This window comes from Anabrus simplex, chromosome 7, assembly GCF_040414725.1.
Source record: "Anabrus simplex isolate iqAnaSimp1 chromosome 7, ASM4041472v1, whole genome shotgun sequence".
NCBI classification, from domain to species: Eukaryota; Metazoa; Arthropoda; class Insecta; order Orthoptera; family Tettigoniidae; genus Anabrus; species Anabrus simplex.
The window spans coordinates 172,157,076-172,179,208 of record NC_090271.1 but is presented as its reverse complement, the minus strand read 5'-3'; the positions used below and the strand labels follow the sequence as shown (position 1 = coordinate 172,179,208).

General features: G+C 44.3%; 24 non-coding genes across 24 annotated transcripts; all 24 read left to right on the top strand.

The window, feature by feature from the left end:
• The first annotated feature begins 9,280 nt into the window (after positions 1-9,280).
• TRNAN-GUU (transfer RNA asparagine (anticodon GUU)) lies at positions 9,281-9,354 on the top strand. The gene has a single exon. It is a non-coding gene; the product is annotated as a tRNA-Asn (tRNA).
• Positions 9,355-9,606: 252 nt separating this feature from the next.
• Positions 9,607-9,680, top strand: TRNAN-GUU (transfer RNA asparagine (anticodon GUU)). Its single transcript has one exon. It is a non-coding gene; the product is annotated as a tRNA-Asn (tRNA).
• A 2,761-nt stretch (positions 9,681-12,441) lies between these two features.
• On the top strand, positions 12,442-12,515 carry TRNAN-GUU (transfer RNA asparagine (anticodon GUU)). Its single transcript has one exon. It is a non-coding gene; the product is annotated as a tRNA-Asn (tRNA).
• Positions 12,516-12,935: 420 nt separating this feature from the next.
• On the top strand, positions 12,936-13,008 carry TRNAN-GUU (transfer RNA asparagine (anticodon GUU)). The gene has a single exon. It is a non-coding gene; the product is annotated as a tRNA-Asn (tRNA).
• A 247-nt stretch (positions 13,009-13,255) lies between these two features.
• On the top strand, positions 13,256-13,333 carry TRNAN-GUU (transfer RNA asparagine (anticodon GUU)). The gene has a single exon. It is a non-coding gene; the product is annotated as a tRNA-Asn (tRNA).
• Positions 13,334-13,585: 252 nt separating this feature from the next.
• Positions 13,586-13,659, top strand: TRNAN-GUU (transfer RNA asparagine (anticodon GUU)). Its single transcript has one exon. It is a non-coding gene; the product is annotated as a tRNA-Asn (tRNA).
• A 252-nt stretch (positions 13,660-13,911) lies between these two features.
• On the top strand, positions 13,912-13,985 carry TRNAN-GUU (transfer RNA asparagine (anticodon GUU)). Its single transcript has one exon. It is a non-coding gene; the product is annotated as a tRNA-Asn (tRNA).
• A 576-nt stretch (positions 13,986-14,561) lies between these two features.
• On the top strand, positions 14,562-14,635 carry TRNAN-GUU (transfer RNA asparagine (anticodon GUU)). The gene has a single exon. It is a non-coding gene; the product is annotated as a tRNA-Asn (tRNA).
• Positions 14,636-14,885: 250 nt separating this feature from the next.
• Positions 14,886-14,959, top strand: TRNAN-GUU (transfer RNA asparagine (anticodon GUU)). The gene has a single exon. It is a non-coding gene; the product is annotated as a tRNA-Asn (tRNA).
• A 903-nt stretch (positions 14,960-15,862) lies between these two features.
• On the top strand, positions 15,863-15,936 carry TRNAN-GUU (transfer RNA asparagine (anticodon GUU)). The gene has a single exon. It is a non-coding gene; the product is annotated as a tRNA-Asn (tRNA).
• A 251-nt stretch (positions 15,937-16,187) lies between these two features.
• TRNAN-GUU (transfer RNA asparagine (anticodon GUU)) lies at positions 16,188-16,261 on the top strand. The gene has a single exon. It is a non-coding gene; the product is annotated as a tRNA-Asn (tRNA).
• Positions 16,262-16,513: 252 nt separating this feature from the next.
• TRNAN-GUU (transfer RNA asparagine (anticodon GUU)) lies at positions 16,514-16,587 on the top strand. Its single transcript has one exon. It is a non-coding gene; the product is annotated as a tRNA-Asn (tRNA).
• Positions 16,588-16,839: 252 nt separating this feature from the next.
• TRNAN-GUU (transfer RNA asparagine (anticodon GUU)) lies at positions 16,840-16,913 on the top strand. Its single transcript has one exon. It is a non-coding gene; the product is annotated as a tRNA-Asn (tRNA).
• A 419-nt stretch (positions 16,914-17,332) lies between these two features.
• On the top strand, positions 17,333-17,406 carry TRNAN-GUU (transfer RNA asparagine (anticodon GUU)). Its single transcript has one exon. It is a non-coding gene; the product is annotated as a tRNA-Asn (tRNA).
• Positions 17,407-17,644: 238 nt separating this feature from the next.
• Positions 17,645-17,718, top strand: TRNAN-GUU (transfer RNA asparagine (anticodon GUU)). Its single transcript has one exon. It is a non-coding gene; the product is annotated as a tRNA-Asn (tRNA).
• Positions 17,719-17,965: 247 nt separating this feature from the next.
• On the top strand, positions 17,966-18,039 carry TRNAN-GUU (transfer RNA asparagine (anticodon GUU)). The gene has a single exon. It is a non-coding gene; the product is annotated as a tRNA-Asn (tRNA).
• A 252-nt stretch (positions 18,040-18,291) lies between these two features.
• TRNAN-GUU (transfer RNA asparagine (anticodon GUU)) lies at positions 18,292-18,365 on the top strand. The gene has a single exon. It is a non-coding gene; the product is annotated as a tRNA-Asn (tRNA).
• A 552-nt stretch (positions 18,366-18,917) lies between these two features.
• On the top strand, positions 18,918-18,991 carry TRNAN-GUU (transfer RNA asparagine (anticodon GUU)). The gene has a single exon. It is a non-coding gene; the product is annotated as a tRNA-Asn (tRNA).
• Positions 18,992-19,243: 252 nt separating this feature from the next.
• TRNAN-GUU (transfer RNA asparagine (anticodon GUU)) lies at positions 19,244-19,317 on the top strand. The gene has a single exon. It is a non-coding gene; the product is annotated as a tRNA-Asn (tRNA).
• Positions 19,318-20,223: 906 nt separating this feature from the next.
• TRNAI-GAU (transfer RNA asparagine (anticodon GUU)) lies at positions 20,224-20,297 on the top strand. The gene has a single exon. It is a non-coding gene; the product is annotated as a tRNA-Ile (tRNA).
• A 239-nt stretch (positions 20,298-20,536) lies between these two features.
• TRNAN-GUU (transfer RNA asparagine (anticodon GUU)) lies at positions 20,537-20,610 on the top strand. The gene has a single exon. It is a non-coding gene; the product is annotated as a tRNA-Asn (tRNA).
• Positions 20,611-20,862: 252 nt separating this feature from the next.
• Positions 20,863-20,936, top strand: TRNAN-GUU (transfer RNA asparagine (anticodon GUU)). Its single transcript has one exon. It is a non-coding gene; the product is annotated as a tRNA-Asn (tRNA).
• A 251-nt stretch (positions 20,937-21,187) lies between these two features.
• TRNAN-GUU (transfer RNA asparagine (anticodon GUU)) lies at positions 21,188-21,261 on the top strand. Its single transcript has one exon. It is a non-coding gene; the product is annotated as a tRNA-Asn (tRNA).
• Positions 21,262-21,838: 577 nt separating this feature from the next.
• Positions 21,839-21,912, top strand: TRNAN-GUU (transfer RNA asparagine (anticodon GUU)). The gene has a single exon. It is a non-coding gene; the product is annotated as a tRNA-Asn (tRNA).
• Positions 21,913-22,133: the final 221 nt, after the last annotated feature.

Below are 22,133 nucleotides of genomic sequence, written 5' to 3'. Positions count from 1 at the left end.
GGAATCTGCAATTTAGGGGACAGTCCTGAATGCAGATCAATGTGGATTGATTGATTGATTGATTGATTGATTGATTGATTGATTGATTGATTGATTGATTGATTGATTGATTGATTGATTGATTGATTACGGGAACAGTGATAATAAAACATTTCAAAGAAAACAAAACGATCAATTTGTGTACGGAAACGTTCAAAATGTGAAATATTTGTTTCGTTTTAATGTTTGTTAAGTAAATACACTGCCTGCTGTCATTTCTTGATGGATACAGCACTTTTGCATCCATCTCTTGGCACAGGCCAGAGTAAAGTGTAGTTTCCACCGAAGTCCCAGTCAACATCCATGGCTGTGACAATATGGAAGTTGCTGGGGTATGGGTAGTGCTGAGTAATGACATTCAGAGCATGACTAGTGCATCTGAGTGTTATGAAAGGTGCTGCTCATATGGTCAGTTGTGCTGCAATAGTACTTTCTGACCCAGTGAGGAAAGCAATGGCAAACTACCTCACTCCTCATCTTGCCTAGTACACCTCATTTTGGTGCTGCCATTGGTTTTTGGGTTTCCTCATAATCGCATAACCTTTGGTGGTGCTATTTGAGGATCCAACCAGCCTCTGGGCTGATGACCTAACAGACAGACAGAAGTAAATACAATACCTTGTTAAATTAGTGCCATTCTTTATAAAATTGTTATTACCTATTTTACATATTATAGAATCTAAATATGGCTGTATCGAATATCGAATATGCCCCTTTTGAGAGTCCAAAGTTCCACTGTCTAATCGCCATGGTCTAATCACTATTCATCAACACCCATATAGCTACCATACTGCCACAGCAGTAGGCCTACATATTATAAATATATAAAATAATATATCTTCAATTAATGTTTTCTGTTCCGCGTATGTTCTAGTATTTCTTATTCTTGCATTAGTTTCAACAGACTAGAAAACTTAAGTTTTTTTTTTTTTTTTGCTAGTTGCTTTACGTCGCACCGACACCGATATGTCTTATGGCGACGATAGGACAAGGAAGGGCTAGGAGTGGGAAGGAAGCGACCGTGGCCTTAATTAAGGTACAGCCCCAGCATTTGTCTGGTGTGAAAATGGGTAACCACGGAAAACCATTTTCAGGGCTGCCGACAGTGGGGTTCGAACCTACTATCTCCCGAATACTGGATACTGGCCGCACTTAAGCGACTGCAGCTATCGAGCTCGGTTAACTAAGTCTAAACTGAAAGGAAAATGGGAGACACCAGCGGAAGCTACATTTTCCTCCGGTTCTGCGCCAACGGATAGCTGCAGTGTATCTATGAAAATGTATCAACAGGTATAGTTGAAGGATGAAAGTCTGGCTCTTTGCCTGAATGGTCAGCGCACTGGCCTTCGGTTCAAAGGGCTCCGGATTGGTTCGGATTGGGGATGTCAACTACGTCTTGTTCATTCCTCTAGCTTTATGGATCGATTTTTGTGTTAATACGCATCTTCATTTACTTACAACACGTCACATTACCAACCAATACAAAAACACGCAGTACTGAATACATCGCTTCACAAAGGGTTGGTGTCAGAAAGGGCATCCGGCCGTAAAAGTGCAGCCAATGTATGGATTCGTGAATATCTCGACTGCGACGTGTCCCAAACTACGGTTTCCAGATAATTAGAGTTAAATATCGTCCTTCCCTTTCCCTTTACGTGTTGATTGCCTTATTAGTTGTAATTTTGTACTTTTCGGTGGGTATGTAATGTATTTTTCATTACATGTCTAATAGCAACGTAAACTTGTGTTCCTACAAGTTACTGGAATCATTCAAATGAAATGAAAATCTTCAGCTTGTTTCCAGTCATTCGACAGGGTCAGGAATGGAATGAATGAGTCCTGCATCTAGCGGCGAAGATAGGAATCGTGCAGTCTGCCGAAGCCTGTCGCACTCATCTGGGGCAATGATTAATGACTGACAGATGAAATGATATTGGAGAGTGTTGCTGGAATAAAAGATGACAGGGAGAACCGAAGTACCAGGAGAAAAACTGTCCCGCCTCCGCTTTGTCCAGCACATGGAGTGACCGGGATATGAACAGCGGAATCCAGCGGTGAGAGGCCACCGCACTACCACCTGAGCGATGGAGGCTCTTGGAATGAGTCAAATATAATTTTAAAATTACGATACTTGAAGTCAGGAGGTTTTTTTTTTTTTTTTTTTTTTTTTTTTTTACGAATTCGAAGCTAGAACAGGTCGATCTTTCAAATCTAATCAGAGGGAAGAAAGGAAGAGGTCCTACCCATATCTTAACAAAAGAAAGGGAATGTCCACGGAGAGTGTGAAAACGAAATATATATATATATTTTTTTTTTTTTTTTGCTAGGGGCTTTATGTCGCACCGACACAGATAGGTCTTATGGCTACGATGGGATGAAATGAAATGTCGTATGGCTTTTAGTGCCGGGATATCCCAGGACGGGTTCGGCTCGCCAGGTGCAGGTCTTTCTATTTGACTCCCGTAGGCGACCTGCGCGTCATGATGGGGATGAAATGATGATGAAGACAACACATACACCCAGCCCCCGTGCCATTGGAATTAACCAATTAAGGTTAAAACCCCCGACCCGGCCGGGAATCGAACCCGGGACCCTCTGAACCGAAGGCCAGTACGCTGACCGTTCAGCCAACGAGTCGGACGCGACGATGGGATAGGAAAGGCCTAGGAGTTGGAAGGAAGCGGCCGTGGCCTTAATTAAGGTACAGCCCCAGCATTTGCCTGGTGTGAAAATGGGAAACCACGGACTTTCAAATATAAAGAATGTGTGTTCTCTCATTAAAGTACTCGAGTGAAATCGAATCAATGTATAGGAAAGCTAATGCAGTGAATTGACAGTTCCGATCAGCAGTATTCTCGAAGGAAGAAGTGACCCTTCAGTTTACAAAATAATTTTGCTCTACGCAATTGAAAGTTGGGTGGACTCAGGATTTCTTACTCATAAGCCGAAAGTACCAAACGTCACAGTAGCGAGAATGATTACGTGTACAAACAGGACTAGCTACAAACATCCCGGTCTGAGTGTTCTTGATTCGATTCTCGACGTCTTCGGGTGTCACATCAGGAACGAAACGAACAACAAAAACAAGTTATCTTAAATCTCCAGTCACAAATGAATTATTCGTAAGTGGTAGCATTAGTAGCAGTAAAAATAAAGGGATGTCTTGACATCGCATTTGAGAAAAGCAAACAAGACGCGGATGGTTTATTTTGGCTCGGTTACCGCAGCCACTGACTCACGCATATATTCTGTAGGTTGTTGCACTCTCTGCAGTTCACATTATATAGACCCTAACTAATACCATAAATCTGTCAAGAATATTGATCAGAAAACACTTACGTTCAGAGTTGTCCGACTCGTTCAGGCTTAAAGTGTTCAAGTTACTTAAAATTAAAGAAAAATGTAATTTGTGGCAGGTGTCATGACAGGTGCTGAGTAGCAGCTGGCATCTTGCAGAACGTCAATCTGCGCTGTAACACCTGCCCAATTGGCAAACACCGACGTGCTCCTTTTTCTGCCGGTTTACACACTGGTGAGGTCGTGGGTTCATATATGGAGCTCGCCCAGTTTTTCAGCCACATGCCCTTCTTGACAGCTGCCCTATTTATTCACTATTATATGTTTTTGCGATGATTAGTAGTGTGCTGGGTTGTGTGATGGTGGTGATCATTAATTTAAGAGGAAGTATGTCTGGGTAACCAGCCTCTCTCGATACTAACCAGAGGGAAGAAAGGAAGAGGTCCTACCCATATCTCAACAAAAGAAAGGGAATGTCCACGGAGAGTGTGAAAACGAAATACTCGCTAGATCTCACAGACCTAATATCGTGCGGATCGGGAAAATACAAGATTTGATCGACGGACGTCGGATTAGAAAGACGAAAGCGAAAAGCTTCGCTCATGTAAGAGGAAGAAATGCCAGCTAGGCAACCTGTGGTCGCCAACCCACGCTCCCAAGTTGAATTATCCTTTTATTTCCCTCTTACGACAGCCGGGGAGTGCCGTGGACGTGTTCTATTGCCCTCACCCATACGGCTAGGTGTGTGATGAAAACAAACACAAACCCTCAGTGCCTGACCCAGACTACTGCAACGCCGACGAGAGAAAATGGAATGTGGATTAAGAGAACAACAGCGGACCACTGATGCCGTACGCAAGAGAACCTGAATCTCTATGGGCATATCTATAGAATGGACAGCGACAAACTCACCAAAAGATTATTTAAAGTAATCAACTCAAAGAAGGTCAAAACAAACTGGCTAGAAGAAACTAAAGCGGATCTTCAAGAAATGTATATCATGGATAGATGATCGTGAAGTCTTTACCAAATTGTAGCCAAGCCCAAATTCGTGGAGAAACCTAAGAAGAAAACTGGTAGGAGTTAGTCCACAGAACGCAAGGTGCAACACAGTGCATTCATGAAGAGATTTTGGGAGGATCAGAAGGCGAAAACCATGAGGCCAACAAACAAGTTCAAACAGCTCTTTAAATGGGCGTAACGAAGAAATAATAATAATTGTACCGGGAGGTACACCCCTACGTCGCTCTTTTAAATCTTGCGCCAATAAAACCTCCTCTAGAGGAGAAACACTGAACTTAAAATTAGACCTTTTGCTCAGAAGATGTCTCTACCTTAATTTTGTGATTATGAGGTTGCCAGTACTCTGTGAATTTCAACTTGTTTTGTTTTCCGTCCTTCAAGAAGTGTAGACATTCTCTCATAGATGTCTCTACTAAAAAACTATGATCATGCACCCCGGTGCGAAGTGAAGAAACTTTTTTGAAGGAATTTTGTACTCATAAGTTTTTTCTTTACTAAATTTCGTTCATTCTTTTGTGGGTTGGCAATATTTACCTTTTCCTTCCGCCAGTTTTGAATTTTGACAATCCAGAATTTCTGTAATTAATTTCCTACCAATCACAGGCTTCTTCTTCGATTTGGTGTGTAACTTTAAACTAGCCAATAAAATTGAGAGGGTGTGGCTGTTTTATTCATGAAAGGTCTCTAACTTTCCCCGAGGGTTTATAAACTACTGATTTTCACGTCTCTTGGCCACTTGATCAACATCTAACTAAGTGTGTGAATGTAAAGCAGGAGGCGGGAGGCGCCTCTTTCATCAGGCAGCAGGTCTTCAGCAAGGTAATGGCCGTTTAACATCTTTATTTCTTGCTAGCTCAGCAGTTTAACCCGTGAGAAAGGTCCGAAACCTTTACAATGTAACCTACTCTTCTAAACATGTAATTCTCTGCCGGTTTATGTAAAAACATCATAAAATCTGTAACTGTAATTCGGGGATAGAGAGTGATTTACCCTCTTGAGCTCTCCTTCATTTTGGTTTGAGGTGACTACGTTTTGATAACTGATTTTCTTATCTTCCTTGTTTTAAAATTTCCTTCTTATACGTGTCACCTCCATAGTTTGGGAATAGCCCCTGTTTCATCGGCCTTGTGCCCGTTAGGTTTTAGGAGGCTACGTAGAGGAGTGCAAGTATCCGCCTCCTTCATTTTTTGTTTGGGTCATTTATTTAACGGTTATTTCTTTTACTCGAAGGCCCTGTAAGTTGGGTACGAGATACCCCTGTTTCAATTTGTAAGCTGGGCCATGGAAGGTCAGAAAGTGTAAGACATTTTTGGTGTTGCCTTGACTAGGCTTGAAAAAACTGAGAGCGTGTCTGCTCTTTTTAAGTATTGTAAAAGTGCCTCTAGGAGGCTTGACATTGTAAATTACGGAACTAGTGCTCCATGTATTGAGGGGTGTTCTGCCCTTGCATAATATGGTGATCTTTGTAAAAATAAGTGTGAAGCTCAGGAATTGTTAAGTGAGGAGTTAAAGCACAAGTTCTGTTTATACCAACAATCTTGTCTTATCTAGACTTGTCGTTTGCTACTGGTACTGTTATATTGTTATTGGTTGATTGTCAAATTTTTTTAAAGAGAAAGAAAAAATATAACCTTTGTTACAGTTTTAAATTAACTTTGATTCGGTAGTTAGACCCATTCACCCCGGCACCTTCTTTCACCTCTGATGATCCACCAACCAAGGGTAACAATAATAATAATAATAATAATAATAATAATAATAATAATAATAATAATAATAATAATAATAATTGTTACGGAGTTATCCGTGGTAGTTAGAGGTGAAAGAAGGTGCTGGGATGAACAGGTCTCAATCTACGAAATTAAAGTTAATTTAAAATTTAACAAGGTTATATTTTCTTTTTAAGATCAAGAAATAACAAATATAACAGGTACTTAGTAGCCTAGCAACAAATCGAGAATGTACAATTACAGTGATTACAGGATTTGGGCTCCGAGAGCCAGACACACAATTCTTGAGCTATAAGCCCAACTTGATACGTATACGAGATTCAACAAAGGGGCAGAAGACCCCAATCATGCCCAGGAGCTCTTGCTCCCAATTACACAGTAAAGTCTCCTCGAGGCACGCAGAAACAAATTTTTTGGGAAGAGCAACCCGCTCTCAAAGTTCCAGCCTATCAAAGGCCACACCAAACTCCACCTTCAAGCTGACCTCCAAGCACATGAAAACAGGGGTAAAAATACCCAACCTACTGAGGCCTACTCAATAAAGAAACAGGACAATTACATGGCCTCCAAAATACCAACTAGAGAGGAGGCGTCCTTGCACTCCTAATACACTTTATTTAAAACCTATTCGGCACTAGGCCGCATATGCAAGGGCTAATCCCATACTAAAGAGGTGACACGATAGGAAAACTTAGTACATTACGAAACGAAGAAAAATGGTTGAGAAAACGTAGTCACCTCAAAAACAATATGAAAGGGAGCTCGAGAGGGTTAGGCACCCTCTATCCCAATTTGTAGTTTAAAGAGATTGAATTTATACCAAGAGTCTTTTACATTTTAGCGGAAAGTTACATGGTAAGAGGTATCGAACCTGCCCCGAGAGTTAAACTGCTGATCTAGCAAGAAAAGAAGTTATTAAAAGACCATTACCTTAATGAAGAACTGCTGCCCGACGAAAGAGGCGCTTCCCGCCCCCCCCCCCCTCACCGCTACATAATTTACACAATGATAGATGTTACTGAAGTGGCCCGGAGACCCGAAAATCAGCAGTTTATATACCCTCGCGGAACATTGGAGACCTTTCATGAATGATAACACCCGCCCACAAGTATTTTATTGGACAGCCAAAAGATTACAAGTCAAAACTGAAGAAGAAAACCAGGATTGGTGGAAAATTAATTACAAAAATTACTCATTGGTTAAATTCAAAACTGGCGGAAAGAGAAGGGTTATACAGCCAACCTAAACCATGACTGAAAGAAATTTAACAAAGAACAAACTTATGAACACAAAATTTCTCAAAAAAAAAAAAAAAAAACAGTTCTTTCACTTCGCACTACGGTGCACAATTGTAGTCCTTCAGTAGTGCCATCTAGAAGAGAATGTTCACACTTCTTACTACAGGCAAAACAAAAATACATCGAAAACGACACAGTTCAGAACACTTCAAAATTTACAAGTAGTGACATCTTCTGAAAAACTTGAGAATTAACACTGTAGTTAAAGTTCAGGCTTCCTCCAGTAGAGGAGTTTCAACTGGCGCAAAGTTTGAGTTAGCGGCGCGGAGGTGTACCGCCCGGTACAATATTATTAATAATAATAATAATAATAATAATAATAATAATAATAATAATAATAATAATAATATAGCCTGAGTTACCTTGTGCAAATATTTTGATTGTGATTCAATTTAGGTCGCCTGTGTGTCAATTTTGACGTTCCGTTTCATTCAGCCAGATGACAGAGAAATTGGAATGTTATTTATTCATTTATTTTGTACAAGTTGCTTTACGTCGCTCCGACACAGATAGCTCTTATGGCGACGATGGGAGAGGAAGGGGCTAGGAGTGGGAAGGAAACGGCGTGGTCTTAATTAACGTACAGCCCCAGCATATGCCTGGAGTGAAAATGGGAAGGCACGGAAAACCATCTTGAGGGCGGTTGACAGTGGGGTTCGAACCCACTATCTCCCGAATGAAAACTGATATGGAATTTCTTGAGCGACCTTTTTTTTTTTTTTGCAAGTTGCTTTACGTCGCACCGACATAGATAGGTCTTATGGCGACGATGGGAGAGGAAAGGGCTAGGAGTGGGAAGGAAGCTGCCGTGGCCTTAATTAAGGTACAGCCTCAGCATTTACCTGGTGTGAAAATGGGAAGGCACGGAAAACCATTTTCAGGGCTGCCGACAATGGGGTTCGAACGTACTATCTCCCGAATACTGGACACTGGCCGCACTTAAGCGACTGCAGCTATCGAGCTCGGTGAGCGACCTATTACTGAGTTTTGATTAGTCAGATAAACGCCAAATGTGTCGCAAGAGTTCTTATACATGCAGATACCAAACGTCATACACAGTTGAATGGACTTCTTTCCGTCCTTTAATTCCGACCACCTCTGTCAGATTTGATCTTGGGATTCGGCACACTACCATTGGTCTACAGAGGTTCCGAGATTCACTATATGAGATAACAACCACTTTAAGATAAGCTAAATTGTAAAGCCATTTCTGAACAAAATTGCGAAAGATATTTGAAACCAAAAGAGCACGCAATCGCCGCCTCTGTGGTGTAGTGATTAGCGTGATTAGCGGCCACCCCGGAGACCCGGGTTCGATTCCCGGCTCTGCCACAAAATTTTGAAAAAGTGGTACGAGGGCTGGAACGGGGTCCACTCAGCCTCGGGAGGTCAACTGAGTAGAGGTGGGTTCGATTCCCACCTCAGCCATCCTTTAAGTGGTTTTCCGTGGTTTCCCACGTCTCCTCCAGGCGAATGCCGGGATGGTACCTAACTTAAGGCCACGGCCACTCCCTTCCCTCTTCCTTGCCTACCCCTTCCACTCTTCCCATCCCTCCACAAGGCCCCTGTTCAGCATAGCAGGTGAGGCCGCGCTTGGCGAGGTACTGGTCATACTCCCCAGCTGTATCCCCCGACCAAGAGTCTGAAGCTCCAGGACACTGCCCTTGAGGCGGTAGAGGTGGGATCCCTCGCTAAGTCCGAGGGAAAACCGAACCTGGAGGGTAAACAGATCATGAAAATGATGATGATGATGGTGGTTCGAACCCACACGGGGGCGATATCGTTTTACGACGTGGTGATGTGGTTTTACGACAGTAGTCATAGACATTAGGTTATGGGATATTCTTGTACAGAGGACAAATATGAACTCGGTTGTATTTTTGCTCTCTGCACGCCTCCGTGGCGCAATCGGTTAGCGCGCTCGGCTGTTAACCGAAAGGTTGGTGGATCGATCCCACCCGGTGGCGATATCGTTTTATGACTGCAGTCATGGATATTAGCTAATGGTATACGCCTGTACAGATGACAAACAAAAAATCGGTTTTATTACTGCCATTTGTCCTCCTCTGTGACGCAATCGGCTGTTAACCGAAAGATTATTGGTTCGCATCCAACCGAGGGGCGATGTGATTTTACGACACTAGTCATGAATATTAAGTTATGGGATATTCTTGTACAGAGGACAAATATGAACTCGGTTTTATTTTCGTTGTTTGCACGCCTGCGTAGCGCAATCGGTTAGCGCGTTCGGCTGTTAACCGAAGGGTTGGTGGTTCGATCCCACCCGGTGGCGATATCATGTTATGGCTGTAGTCATGGACATTAGCTTATGGTATACGCCTGTACAGATGAGAAACAAAAACTCGGTTTTATTACTGTCATTTGTCCGCCTCTGTGGCGCAATCGGCTGATAACCGAAAGGTTATTGCTTCGATTCCACCCGGGGGAGCGATGTGGTTTTCGATATTAGTCATGGATATTAGTTTATGGGATACTCTTGTACAGAGGACAAATATGAACTCGGTTTTATTTCCGCTGCATGCAAGCCTCCGTGGCGCAATCGGTTAGCGCGTTCGGCTGTTAACCTTAAGATTGGTGGTTCGATCCCACCCGGTGACGATTTCATTTTATGTCTGTAGTCATGGATATTAGCTTATGGTATACGCCTGTACAGATGACAAATAAAAACTCGGTTTTATTACTGCCATTTGTCCTCCTCTGTGACGCAATCGGCTGTTAACCGAAAGATTATTGGTTCGTATCCAACCGAGGGGCGATGTGATTTTACGACACTAGTCATGGATATTAAGTTATGGGATATTCTTGTACAGATGACAAACATGAACTCGGTTTTATTACTGCCATTTGTACGCCTCTGTGGCGAAATCGGCTGTTAACCGAACGGTTATTGCTTCGATTCCACCCGGGGGGCGATATGGTTTTACGAGAGTAGTCATGGATATTAGCTTATGGTATACGCCTGTTCAATGACAAACATGAACTCCGTTTTATTATTGCCATTTGTCCACCACTGTGGCGCAATGGGCTGTTAACCGAAAGGTTATTGGTTCGAATCCACCCGGGGGGCGATATGTTTTTACGACAGTAGTCATGGACATTAGGTTATGGGATACTCTTGTACAGAGGACAAATATGAACTCGGTTTTATTGTTGCTATTCGCACTCCTCCGAGGCGCAATCGGTTAGCGCGTTTGGCTGTTAACCGAAAGGTTGGTTGTTCGATCCCACCCGGTGGCGATATCATTTTATGACTGTAGTCATGGACATTAGCTTATGGTATACGCCTGTACAGATGACAAACATGAACTCGGTTTTATTACTGCCATTTGTCCGCCACTGTGGCGCAATCGGCTGTTAACCGAAAGGTTATTGCTTCGATTCCACCCGGGGGGCGATATGGTTTTACGACAGTAGTCATGGACATTAGGTTATGGGATATTCTTGTACAGAGGAGAAATATGAACTCCGTTTTATTTTTGCTGTTTGGACGCCTCCGTGGCGCAGGCGGTTAGCGCGATCGGTTGTTAACCGAAAGGTTCGTGGTTCGATCCCACAAGGGGGGCGATGTGGTTTTCGATAGTAGACATGGATATTAGGTTATGGGATATTCTTGTACAGAGGAGAGAAACGAACACGGTTTTATTTTTGCTATGAGCACGCCTCAGTTTTCGAAAAAGAGCCACCCGCTCTCAAACTTTAAGCCTCTCAAAGGCCACACCAAACTCCACCTTCAAGTTGTCCTCTCAGGACATAGACACAGGGGAAAAATACCCAACCTACTGAGGTCTATTAAGTGAAAAAAGGATTAATTACATGACCTCTAAAATAACAATTTGAGAGGAAGCGAACTTGCGCTCCTAATACGCTTTGTTTAAAACCTACTTGGCACTAGGCCGTTAATACAAGGGCTAATCCCATACTAAAGAGGTGACTTAAGATAGAAACAATTTACATTACGTTAAAGAAGAATAGGTTGAGAAAAAAAATAAGTTCACCTCAAAACAATATGAGTGGGAGCTCGAGAGTGTTAAGCACTCTCTATCCCGATATGCAGTTTAAAGATAGAATAGATACCAAGGGTCTTTACATTTTAAGGAAGGTTACATTATGGAAAAACTTCGGACCCGCTCCGAGAGTTAAACTGCTGAGCTAGCAAAGAAAGAATTTATTAATCGGCCATTACCTTGTAGTTGACCGCTGCCGGAGAAAGAGGCACTTCCCGCCCCCTGCTATGTACTTTACACACTGAAAGATGGAACAGAAGTGGCGCAGAGACCCTAAAATCAGCAGTTTATCTACTCTCGCGGAATGTTCGAGGCGTTTTCGGGAAGAAAACACCCGCCCACAATCACTTTATTGGCTAGGGTACAGCAACATATTCAAGTTGGGGGAAGATACATCAGATTGGTCAGAAATTAATTAAAGAAATTCGGGAATGGCTAAATACAAAACAAGGGGAAAGAGAGGGGTATACAGCCAACTTAAACAAAAACAGAAAGAAATTTAGCAAGAAACAAACTTTTGAAATAAAAATTTCTCCGAAAAACAGTTCTTTCACTCCGCACTAGGGTGCACTATTGTTGATTTTCAGTAGTGTCCTCTAGAAGAGAAAGTTCACACTTCTTACTACAAGCAAAACAAAAATACGTCGAAAATGACACAGTTAAAAACTCCAAAATTTCCAGGTAGTGACATCTTCTGAGAAAGTAGAAAATTAATACTGTAGATAAAGTTCAGACTTCCTCCAGCAGAGGAGTTTCAACTGGCGCAAATTTTAAATTAGCGGCGTGGAGGTGTACCGCCCGGTACAATTACCTTATGGTATACGCCTGTACAGATGACAAACATGAGCTCGGTTTTATTACTGCCATTTGTCAACCCCTGTGGCGCAATCGACTGTTAACCGAAAGGTTATTGGTTCCAATCCAACGGGGGGCGATGTGGTGTTACGACAGTAGTCATGGATATTAGGTAATGGGATACTCGTGTACAGAGGAAAAATATAAACTCGGTTTTATTTTTGCTATGAGCGCGCCTCCGTGGCGCAGTCGGTTAGCGCGTTCGGCTGTTAACGGAAAGTTTGGTGGTTCGATCCCACCCGGGGGCGATATCATTTTATGACTGTAGGCATGGACATTAGCTTATGGTATACGCCTGTACAGATGACAAACATGATCTCTTTTTTATTACTGCCATTTGTCCGCCTCTGTGGTGCAATCGGCTGTTAACCGAAAGGTTCTTCGTTCGAATCCACCCGGGGAGCGATATGGTTTTACGACAGTAGTCATGCACATTAGGTTATGGGATATTCTTGTACAGAGGAGAAAAATGAACACGGTTTAATTTAAGCTTCTTGCACGCCTCCGTGGCGCAATCGGTTAGCGCGTTCGGCTGTTAACGAAATGTTGGTGGTACGAACCCACCCGGTGGCGATAATATTCTATGATTGTAGTCATGGACATTATGTTATGGGATATTCTTGTACACAGGAGAAAAATGAACTCCGTTATATTTTCGCTTGTTGCACGCCTCCGTGGCGCAATCGGTTAGCGCGTTCGGCTGTTAACCGAAAGGATGGGGCTCGATCCCACCCGGGGGCGATATCATTTTATGACTGTAGTCATGGACATTACCGTATGGTATACGCCTGTACAGATGACAAACATGAACTCGGTTTTATTACTGCCATTTGTCCACCCCTGTGGCGCAATCGACTGTTAACCGAAAGGTTACTGGTTCGATTCCAACGGGGGGCGATGTGGTGTCACGAAAGTAGTCATGGATATTAGGTAATGGGATACTCGTGTACAGAGGAAAAATATAAAATCGATTTTATTTCTGCTATGAGCACGAATCCGTGGCGCAATCGGTGAGCGCGTTCGGCTGTTAACCCAAAGGTTGGTGGTTCGATCCCACCCGGGGGCGATATCATTTTATGACTGTAGGCATGGACATTAGCTTATGGTATACGCCTGTACAGATGACAAACATGAACTCGGTTTTATTACTGCCATTTGTCCACCCCCGTTGCGCAATCGACTGTTAACCGAAAGGTTATTGCTTCGATTCCACCCGGGGGGCGATATGGTTTTACGACAGTAGTCATGGACATTATGTTATGCGATATTCTTGTACAGAGGAGAAAAATGAACACGGTTTTATTTCTGCTTCTTGCACGCCTCCGTGGCGCAATCGGTTAGCGCGTTCGGCTGTTAACCGAAAGGTTGGTGGATCGATCCCACCCGGTGGCGATATCATTTTATGACTGTAGTCATGGATATTAGCTTATGGTATACGCCTGTACAGATGACAAACATGAACTCGGTTTTATTCCTGCCATTCGTCCGCCTGTGTGGCGCAATCGGCTGTTAACCGAAAGGTTATTCGTTCGATTCCACCCGGGGGGCGATATGGTTTTACGACAGTAGTCATGGACATTAGGTTATGGGATATTCTTGTACAGAGGAGAAAAATGAACACGGTTTTATTTTTGCTATGAGCACGCCTCCGTGGCGCAATCGGTTAGCGCGTTCGGCTGTTAACCGAAAGGTTGGTGGTTCGATCCCACCCGGTGGCGATAACATTTTATGACTGTAGTCATGGATATTAGCTTATGGTATACGCCTGTACAGGTGACAAACACGAACTCGGTGTTATTACTGCCATTTGTCCGCCTGTGTGGCGCAATCGGCTGTTAACCGAAAGGTTATTGCTTCGATTCCACCCGGTTGGCGATTAGTTATTCGACAGTGGTCATGGACATTAGGTTATGGGATATTCTTGTACAGAGGAGAAAAATGAACACGGTTTTATTTCTGCTTCTTGCACGCCTCCGTGGCGCAATCGGTTAGCGCGTTCGGCTGTTAACCGAAAGTTTGGTTGTTGATCCCACCCGGTGGCGATAACATTTTATGACTGTAGTCATGGATATTAGCTTATGGTATACGCCTGTACAGATGACAAACACGAACTCGGTTTTATTACTAACATTTGTCCGCCCCTGTGGCGCAATCGGCTGTTAACCGAAAGGTTATTGCTTCGATTCCACCCGGGGGGCGATATGGTTTTATGACAGAAGTCATGGATATTCGGTTATGGGATATTCTTGTACAGAGGGCAAATATGAACTCGGTTTTATTGCTGATATTGGTACATCTTCGTGGCGCAATCGGTTAGCGCGTTCGGCTGTTAACCGAAAGGTTGGTGGTTCGATCCCACCCGGGAGCGATATCATTTTATGACTGTAGGCATGGACATTAGCTTATGGTATACGCCTGTACAGATGACAAACACGAACTCGGTGTTATTACTGCCATTTGTCCGCCTCTGTGGCGCAATCGTCTGTTAACCGAAAGGTTATTGGTTCGATTCCACCCGGGTGGCGATATGGTTTTCACAGTGGTCATGGACATTAGGTTATGGGATATTCTTGTACAGAGGAGAGAAATGAACACGGTTTTATTTCTGCTTCTTGCACGCCTCCGTGGATCAATCGGTTAGCGCGTTCGGCTGTTAACCGAAAGGTTGGTGGTTCGATCCCACCCGGTGGCGATAACATTTTATGACTTTTGTCATGGATATTAGCTTATTGTGTTCGCCTGTACAGATGACAAACATGAAATCGGTTTTATTACTGCCATTTGTCCGCCTCTGTGGCGCAATCGGCTGTTAACCGAAAGGTTATTCCTTCGATTCCACCCGGGGGGCGATATGGTTTTAGGACAGTAGTCATGGACATTAGGTTATGGGAAAATCTTGTACAGAGGAGATAAATGAACAAGGTTTTATTTTTGCTTCTTGCACGCCTCCGTGGCGCAATCGGTTAGCGCGTTCGGCTGTTAACCAAAAGGTTGGTGGTTCGATCACACCCGGTGTCGATAACATTTTATGACTTTAGTCATGGATATTAGCTTATGGTATACGCCTGTACAGATGACAAACATGATCTCTTTTTTAATACTGCCATTTGTCCGCCTCTGTGGTGCAATCGGCTGTTAACCCAAAGGTTCTTCGTTCGATTCCACCCGCGGAGCGATATGGTTTTACGACAGTAGTCATGGACATTAGGTTATGGGATATTCTTGTACAGAGGAGAAAAATGAACACGGTTTAATTTATGCTTCTTGCACGCCTCCGTGGCGCAATCGGTTAGCGCGTTCGGCTGTTAACGAAATGTTGGTGGTTCGAACCCACCCGGTGGCGATAATAATCTATGATTGTAGTCATGGATAGTAGCTTATGGTATACGCCTGTACAGATGATAAACATGATCTCGGTTTTATTACTGCCATTTGCCCGCCTCTGTGGCGCAATCGGCTGTTAACCGAAATGTTATTTGTTCGATTCCACCCGGGTGGCGATATGGTTTTACGACAGTAGTTATGGACATTATGTTATGGGATATTCTTGTACACAGGAGAAAAATGAACTCCGTTATATTTTCGCTTGTTGCACGCCTCCGTGGCGCAATCGGTTAGCGCGTTCGGCTGTTAACCGAAAGGTTGGTGGTTCCATCCCACCCGGGGGCGGTATCATTTTATTACTGTAGTCATGGACATTACCTTATGGTATACGCCTGTACAGATGACAAAAATGAACTCGGTTTTATTACTGCCATTTGTCCACCCCTGTGGCGCAATCGACTGTTAACCGAAAGGTTACTGGTTCGATTCCAACGGGGGGCGATGTGGTGTTACGACAGTAGTCATGGATATTAGGTAATGGGATACTCGTGTACAGAGGAAAAATATAAAATCGGTTTTATTTTTGCTATGAGCACGCCTCCGTGGCGCAATCGTTTAGCGCGTTCGGCTGTTAACCCAAGGGTTGGTGGTTCGATCCCACCCGGGGGCGATATCATTTTATGACTGTAGGCATGGACATTAGCTTATGGTATACGCCTGTACAGATGACAAACATGCACTCGGTTTTATTACTGCCATTTGTCCACCCCTGTGGCGCAATCGACTGTTAACCGAAAGGTTATTGCTTCGATTCCACCCGGGGGGCGATATGGTTTTACGACAGTAGTCATGGACATTATGTTATGCGATATTCTTGTACAGAGGACAAATATGAACTCGGTTCTATTTCTGCTTCTTGCACGCCTCCGTGGCGCAATCGGTTAGCGCGTTCGGCTGTTAACCGAAAGGTTGGTGGATCGATCCCACCCGGTGGCGATATCATTTTATGAATGTAGTCATGGATATTAGCTTATGGTATACGCCTGTACAGATGACAAACATGAACTCGGTTTTATTACTGCCATTCGTCCGCCTGTGTGGCGCAATCGGCTGTTAACCGAAAGGTTATTCGTTCGATTCCACCCGGGGGGCGATATGGTTTTACGACAGTAGTCATGGACATTAGGTTATGGGATATTCTTGTACAGAAGAGAAAAATGAACACGGTTTTATTTTTGCTATGAGCACGCCTCCGTGGCGCAATCGGTTAGAGCGTTCGGCTGTTAACCGAAAGGTTGGCGGTTCGATCCCACCCGGTGGCGATAACATTTTATGACTTTAGTCATGGACATTAGCTTATGATATACGCCTGTACAGATGACAAACATGAACTCGGTTTTATTACTGCCATTTGTCCACCCCTGTGGCGCAATCGACTGTTAACCGAAAGGTTATTTGTTCGATTGCACCCGGGTGGCGATATGGTTTTACGACAGTAGACATGGACATTAGGTTGTGGGATATTCTTGTACAGAGGAGGTATGTACTCGATTTTATTTTTGCTTGTAGCACGCCTCTGTGGCGCAATCGGTTAGCGCGTTCGGCTGGTAACCCGAAGGTTGGTGGTTCGATCCCACAAGGGGGGCGATGTGGTTTTCGATAGTAGACATGGATATTAGGTTATGGGATATTCTTGTACAGAGGAGAGAAACGAACACGGTTTTATTTTTGCTATGAGCACGCCTCCGTGGCGCAATCGGTTAGCGCGTTCGGCTGTTAACCGAAAGGTTGGTGGTTCGACCCCACCCGGTGGCGATAACATTTTATGACTGTAGTCATGGATATTAGCTTATGGTATACGCCTGTACAGATGACAAACATGAACTCGGTTATATTACTGCCATTTGTCCGCCTGTGTGGCGCAATCGGCTGTTAACCGAAAGGTTATTCGTTCGATTCCACTCGGGGGGCAACAGTAGTCATGGACATTATGTTATGGGATATTCTGTACAGAGGAGAAAAATGAACACGGTTTTATTTTTCCTTCTTGCACGCATCCGTGGCGCAATCGGTTAGCGCGTTCGGCTGTTAACCGAAAAGTTGGTGGTTCGATCCCACCCGGTGGCGATAACATTTTATGACTTTAGTCATGGACATTAGCTTATGATATACGCCTGTACAGATGACAAACATGAACTCGGTTTTACTACTGCCATTTGTCCACCCATGTGGCGCAATCGACTGTTGAAAGGTTATTGCTACGATTCCAACGGGGGGCGATGTGGTGTTACGACAGTAGTCATGGATATTAGCTAATGGGATACTCGTGTACAGAGGAAAAATATATAATCCATTTTATTTTTGCTATGAGCACGCCTGCGTGGCGCAATCGGTTAGCGCGTTCGGCTGTTAACCCAAAGGTTGGTGGTTCGATCCCACCCGGGGGCGATATCATTTCATGACTCTAGGCATGGACAGTAGCTTATGGTATACGCCTGTACAGATGACAAACATGAACTCGGTTTTATTACTGCCATTCGTCCGCCTGTGTGGCGCAAACGGCTGTTAACCGAAAGGTTATTCGTTCGATTCCACCCGGGGGGCGATATGGTTTTACGACAGTAGTCATGGACATTAGGTTATGGGATATTCTTGTACAGAGGAGAAAAATGAACACGCTTTTATTTTACCTTCTTGCACGCCTCCGTGGCGCAATCGGTTAGCGCGTTCGGCTGTTAACCGAAAGGCTGGTGGTTCGATCCCACCCGGTGGCGATAACCTTTTTATGACTGTAGTCATGGATATTAGCTTATGGTATACGCCTGTACAGATGACAAACATGAACTCGGTTTTATTACTGCCATTTGTTCGCCTGTGTGGCGCAATCGGCTGTTAACCGAAAGGTTATTGGTTCGATTCCACCCGGGGGGCAACAGTAGTCATGGACATTATGTTATGGGATATTCTGTACAGAGGAGAAAAATGAACACGGTTTTATTTTTCCTTCTTGCACGCCTCCGTGGCCCGTTCGGCTGTTAAACGAAAGGTTGGTGGTTCGATCCCTCCCGGTGGCGATAACATTTTATGACTGTAGTCATGGACATTACCTTATGGTATACGCCTGTACAGATGACAAACATGAACTCGGTTTTATTACTGCCATTTGCCCGCCTCTGTGGCGCAATCGGCTGTTAACCGAAAGGTTATTTGTTCGATTCCACCCGGGTGGCGATGTGGTGTTACGACAGTAGTCATGGATATTAGGTAATGGGATACTCGTGTACAGAGGAAAAATATAAACTCGGTTTTATATTTGCCACGAGCACGCCTCCGTGGCGCAATCGGTTAGCGCGTTCGGCTGTTAACCGAAAGGTTGGTGGTTCGATCCCACCCGGTGTCGATATCATTTTATGACTGTAGGCATGGACATTAGCTTATGGTATACGCCAGTACTGATGACAAACATGAACTCGGTGTTATTACTGCCATTTGTCCGCCTCTGTGGCGCAATCGGCTGTTAACCGAACGGTTACTCCCTCGATTCCACCCGGCGGGCGATGTGGTTTTAGGACAGTAGTCATGGACATTAGGTTATGGGATATTCTTGTACAGAGGAGAAAAATGAACACGGTTTTCTTTTTGCTTCTTGCACGCCTCCGTGGCGCAGTCGGTTAGCGCGTTCGGCTGTTAACCGAAAGGTAGTTGGTTCGATCACACCCGGTGGCGATAACATTTTATGACTTTAGTCATGGATGTTAGCTTATGGTATACGCCTGTACAGATGACAAACATGAACTCGGTGTTATTACTGTCATTTGGCCGCCTCTGTGGCGCAATCGGCTGTTAACCGAAAGGTTATTTGTTCGATTCCATCCGGGTGGCGATATTGTTTTACGACAGTGGTCATGGACATTAGGTTATGGGATATTCTTGTACAGAGGAGAAAAATAAACACGGGTTTATTTTTGCTTCTCGCGCGCCTCCATGGCGCAATCGGTTAGCGCGTTCGGCTGTTAACCGAACGGTTGGTGGTCTGATCCCACCCGGTGGCGATAATATTTTATGACTGTAGTCATGGATATTAGCTTATGGTATACGCCTGTACAGATGACAAACACGAACTCGGTTTTATTACTGCCATTCGTCCGCCTGTGTGGCGCAATCGGCTGTTAACCGAAAGGTTATTCGTTCGATTCCACCCGGGGGCGATATGGTTTTAGGACAGTAGTCATGGACATTAGGTTATGGGATATTCTTGTACAGAGGAGAAAAATGAACACGGTTTTATTTTTGCTTCTTGCACGCCTCCGTGGCGAAATCGGTTAGCGCGTTCGGCTGTAAACCGAAAGGTCGTTGGTTCGATCCCATCCGATGGCCTTATCATTTTAAGACTGTCTGTAGTCATGGACATTAGCTTATGGTATACGCCTGTACAGATGACAAACACGAACTCGGTTTTATTACTGCCATTTGTCCACCCCAGTGGCGCAATCGACTGTTAACCGAAAGGTTATTGCTTCGATTCCACCCGGGTGGCGATATGATTTTCGACAGTGGTCATGGACATTAGGTTATGGGATATTCTTGTACAGAGGAGAAAAATGAACACGCTTTTATGTTACCTCCTTGCACGCCTCCGTGGCGCAATCGGTTAGCGCGTTCGGCTGATAACCGAAAGGTTGGTGGTTCGATCCCACCCGGTGGCGATAACATTTTATGACTGTAGTCATGGATATTAGCTTATGGTATACGCCTGTACAGATGACAAACATGAACTCGGTTTTATTACTGCCATTTGTCCGCCTGTGTGGCGCAATCGGCTGTTAACCGAAAGGTTATTCGTTCGATTCCACCCGGGGGGCAACAGTAGTCATGGACATTATGTTATGGGATATTCTTGTACAGAGGACAAATATGAAGTCGGTTCTATTTCTGTCTTTTGCACGCCAACGTGGCGCAATCGGTTAGCGCGTTCGGCTGTTAACCGAAATGTTGGTGGTTCGATCCCACCCGGTGGCGATATCACTTTATGACTGCAGTCATGGATATTAGCTTATGGTATAAGCCTGTACAGATGACAAACAAGAACTCTTTTTTATTACTGCCATTTGTCCGCCTCTGTGGTGCAATCGGCTGTTAACCGAAAGGTTCTTCGTTCGATTCCACCCGGGGAGCGATATGGTTTTACGACAGTAGTGATGGATATTAGGTTAGGGGATATTCTTGTACAGAGGAGAAAAATGAACACGGTTTAATATATGCTTCTTGCACGCCTCCGTGGCGCAATCGGTTAGCGCGTTCGGCTGTTAACCGAAAGGTTGATGGTTCGATCCCACCCGGGGGCGATATCATTTTTTGACTGTAGTCATGGACATTACCTTATGGTATATGCCTGTACAGATGGCAAACATGAACTCGGTTTTATTACTGCCATTTGTCCACCCCTGTGGCGCAATCGACCGTTAACCGAAAGGTTACTGTTTCGATTCCAACGGGGGGCGATGTGGTGTCACGACAGTAGTCATGGATATTAGGTAATGGGATACTCTTGTACAGAGGAAAAATATAAAATCGGTTTTATTCATGCTATGAAAACGCCTCCGTGGCGCAATCGGTTAGCGCGTTCGGCTGTTAACCCAAAGGTTGGTGGATCGACCCCACCCGGTGGCGATACCATTTTATGACTGTAGTCATGGATATTAGCTTATGGTATACGCCTGTACAGATGACAAACATGAACTCGGTTTTATTACTGCCATTCGTCCGCCTGTGTTTCGCAATCGGCTGTTAACCGAAAGGTTATTCGTTCGATTCCACCCGGGGGGCGATATGGTTTTACGACAGTAGTCATGGACATTAGGTTATGGGATATTCTTGTACAGAGGAGAGAAATGAACACGGTTTTATTTTTGCTATCAGCACGCGTCCGTGGCGCAATCGGTTAGCGCGTTCGGCTTTTAACAGAAAGGTTGGTGGTTCGACCCCACCCGGTGGCGATAATGTTTTATGACTGTAGTCATGGATATTAGCTTATGGTATACGCCTGTACAGATGACAAACACGAAATCGGTGTTATTACTGCCATTTGTCCGCCTCTGTGGCGCAATCGGCTGTTAACCGAAAGGTTATTGTTTCGATTCCACCCGGGTGGCGATATGATTTTCGACAGTGGTCATGGACATTAGGTTATGGAATATTCTTGTACAGAGGAGAAAAATGTACACGGTTTTATTTTACCTTCTTGCACGCCTCCGTGGCGCAATCGGTTAGCGCGTTCGGCTGTTAACCGAAAGGTTGGTGGTTCGATCCCACCCGGTGGCGGTACCATTTTATGACTTTAGTCATGGATATTAGCTTATGCTATACGCCTGTACAGATGACAAACATGAACTCGGTTTTATTACTGCCATTTGCCCGCCTCTGTGGCGCAATCGTCTGTTAACCGAAAGGTTATTTGTTCGATTCCACCCGGGTGGCGATGTGGTGTTACGACAGTAGACATGGATATTAGGTAATGGGATACTCGTGTACAGAGGAAAAAT